Here is a 3,724-nt window from a genome sequence, read left to right on the forward strand (position 1 = left end):
CAGGAGGATGAGTCTCAACTGGAGGGTGGGTGAGAAGAGGGAGAGAAGGAGGAACCGGGGGCGGGGTCTAATCGGGGGCGGAGCTTCGGTGTTGCCACCTGGCTTCTGGGCTTTCTTCCTTCTCAGTGCTTCGAACTGCTTCCTTCTTTGTCCTGTGGCTGCTCCTCCTCTTCCTCTGACCCCTGAAACGATTAGGGACTTTCTCAGAGAGCCAGCCCTTTGCTCTCATTTGATGGTGACCATTGACATCTGTCTCATTCACTCCTCTCCCCAACCCAGAATACACTCAAAGAGTACCCAAGGCGTGTGACTCTTCCTTTGAGACTTGTCTTGATGACCAGCCCTGTATCTCCACTCTAACATCAGCACGGCAGACTGTTTAGGATCCAGGGCTATTTGTTCATGTTGCTACAGTAGCCCCCAATTTGGATTTATTCCTTCCACTGTTACTTTTGTCTAAACTGTTCTACATAGCAACTTCCTGGACAGCCAGGGCTACATGTGAGACCTTGTCTCAGAGCCAATCAGAGATAAAGATTGCAGTTAAGCATGGAGGAACACAGCTGTAATCCCAGCACTCAAGAGGCAAAGTCAAAAAGATCCCAAGGATTGCATTCCAAACCAGCCTAGTCTGCATAGCAAGACACTGTGTGGTGGGGTAATGTGCTTGTTAGTTTATGTCAACTTGACACAAGCTAAAGTCATCTAAGAGGAGGGAACCGCAATTAAAATGCCTCCATAAGGCAGGCAAGCCTTTAGGACATTTTCTTCCTTCCTTCCTTCCTTCCTTCCTTCCTTCCTTCCTTCCTTCCTTCCTTCCTTCCTTCCTTCCTTTCTTTCTTTTTGTTTTTTTTGTTTTTTTTTTTTTTTTTGAGACAGGGTTTCTCTGTAGCTTTGGAGACTGTCCTGGAACTAGATCTTGTAGACCAGGTTGGTCTCGAACAAACAGAGATCTTCCTGCCTCTGCCTCCTGAGTGCTGGGATTAAAGGCATGTGCCACCACAGCCCGGCTAGGGCATTTTCTTAATTAGTGACTGATAGGTGAGGGCCCAGCCCATTGTGGGTGGTTACATCCCTGAGCTGGTGATGTAACCTGGGTTCTATAAGGAAGCAGGCTGAGAACAGGAAGAAGGTGGTGTACACCTTTAATCCCAGGACTCAGGAGGCAGAGGCAGGGGAATCTCTGTGAGTCTGAAGTCAGCCTGGTTTACAGAGCTAGTTCCAGGACAGCTAGGGCTGTTACACAGAGAAACCCTGTCTCAAAAAAACCAAAACCGAAACCAAACCAAAACAAAACTAACAAAGTAAGCAAGCAAGCAAACAAGCAGCCATGGGGAGCAATCCAGTAAGCCATACCCCTCCATGGCCTCTGCAACAACTCCTGCCTCCAGGTTCCTGCCCTATTTAAATTCCTGGCCGGGCAGCGGTGGCGCACGCCTTTAATCCCAGCACGCGGGAGGCAGAGGCAGGCGGATCTCTGTGAGTTCGAGACCAGCCTGGTCTACAAGAGCTAGCTCCAGGACAGGCTCTAAAGCTGCAGAGAAACCCTGTCTCGAAAAACCAAAAAAAAAAAAAAAAAAAATTCCTGTCCTGACTTCCTTTGATGATGAACTGTGATATAGAGTACAAGCCAAAAAACTCCTTTCCTTGCCAACTTGCTTTGGTCATGGCGTTTCGTCGAGACAATAGCTTCTCGGCTTAACTATATACCTGTGTTTAAAGAAAAGTGTGCTAGGCTGATGGCACAGACCTTTAATCATCCCAGCACTTGGGAGGCTGAGGCGGGGGATGTCTGTGAGTTTGAGGCCAGCCTGGCCTACATAGTGAGTTCCAAGAGAGAGCCTATCTCAAAAATAAATTGAAAATGCAATCTAAATTTTACTCAAAAAGGAAGAATACGATACAATGGTCACCGGTTCCCTCCTGACAAGTATGAGATCCAATGACTTCTTTCTGGCTGCCCTACCCAAGCAACCAGCTATCCAGTGGCTCTCAGAGGCTAGAGCCTAAGTGACACCTTTACTCACAGATTCGCTGTGTAATGCTCTTATCTGTCTTTTACCTACCTTTCAGGTTCCAGGGGAAATGTCACTTTCCCAGCTAGCCTTTCCAAAGCTTCCATAAGAACCTAAGAACCTAGTGTTTTCTTTGTCTGAGACATGGCCAACTATGTAGCCCTGGCCTGACACTCACTTTGTAGACCAAGATAGTTCTAACTTACAGTGATCCTCCTGTCTCTGCCATGCTGGGATTACAGCACACACCACCAAGTCCAGCAGATTATTCCATAAGAACCACTGACTCCTACTCTGTCACCAAAGAACACTGCTTATTCCATTTTGTTACTCTTCCTGACATTGGTTACATGGTCATGTTTCTATCTTCCTTTCTACTCTGCCCAGGATAGGAATACCTCAGAACAGGTCACAGCTGCTGGCACAATGCCCCTTCTACATGTATACATGTATACAATTTAATTAAATGCAATATTTCATCTTGACTGCATCGGAAACCCTAAGTAGGCCCAGAAAGGATTCCAAGCAAGGCTTAGTCACTCTTTCTTCACTAGGCCGTCTCTCCATCTTGACCTGAGCAAGTGTCACTTTTGCAAACACAAACTGGTTAGGCAGCAGAGCATTGCAAAAGGACCAAAGCTTGGACTCCTCTTGCAGGTCGGACTGGTTTGATACAATATGTGTTTGTGGAAGACATAACTGGCGTAGCTCTCATGTGAGTCCAGTGAAGAACAGTGTGTGGTGCCCTAGAAAATAGCTGAGTTTCCGTGTCAAGACACTAGCTAGCTTGTGGAGTTTTTTTGATTCCTATTGGCTCAGGCTATCCCTGGGCTCCATTACCTACGCTCCAAAACCCTACGCGCATTGTCTGTGACATAAAAGTATTTTGCAAGAGTGGGCATTAAAATAAAGAGGGGAAGCTGGAATATGGTGACCATCCAACAGCCACCCACCCACAGGACAAAGCAAAAACGTTACAGCTGTAGACTTCAGAAGGTAAGTGGTCTTTGAGCTTAGAGGGTGGGGACCTCTAAGTGTAGCAGATTACTCAAAGTTCTAGATAGAATGCAATGTCCTAATTTAGGAAGCTAATCCTAGTGGCCCACACTACTCTGGGGCTGGTACATGCTTAGCAGTTTCAGAGAATATGCCTTACAGGATGCAAAGCATGGCTGATCCTCTCTAGAGGGGCAGCCTCTGTGATCTAACAATAGGTGCCTTGCTTTTCGTTGTTCTCCCTCATTTAAGGGGCCGTTGCTTTCTAATTGTATTATAGAGGATATTATGGCAGATGCTGAGAAAATTCCCTCCCTGGAGAGGTGTAAACAAAGTCTTCCTCCTAAAGCTCAACCTGAGGAATCGAGGAGTATGAGGCTTAGTTACAGAGAATGACTGAGGGCTTGTCTACAAGTATGTGGGTGACTCTAAAGCAGTCCCTCTGGAAAGTTTTCACACAGCGTGGTGTTTCTCTCCTGCCTGCCAGTTCCCGAGTAACCACTCAGAGGTTTAATATTAATTACAAACTGTTCAGCCTATTAGGGTTTCTCTGTAGTTTTGGAGCCTGTCCTGGAACTAGCTCTTGTAGATCAGGCTGGCCTCAAACTCACAGAGATCCGCCTGCCTTTGCCTCCCGAGTGCTGGGATTAAGGGTGTGCGTCACCACTGCCCGGTCCATTTCTATTATTCTATATTTTACCACGAGGCTCATG

This window comes from Arvicola amphibius, chromosome X (genome assembly GCF_903992535.2).
Source record: "Arvicola amphibius chromosome X, mArvAmp1.2, whole genome shotgun sequence".
Classification (NCBI taxonomy): Eukaryota; Metazoa; Chordata; class Mammalia; order Rodentia; family Cricetidae; genus Arvicola; species Arvicola amphibius.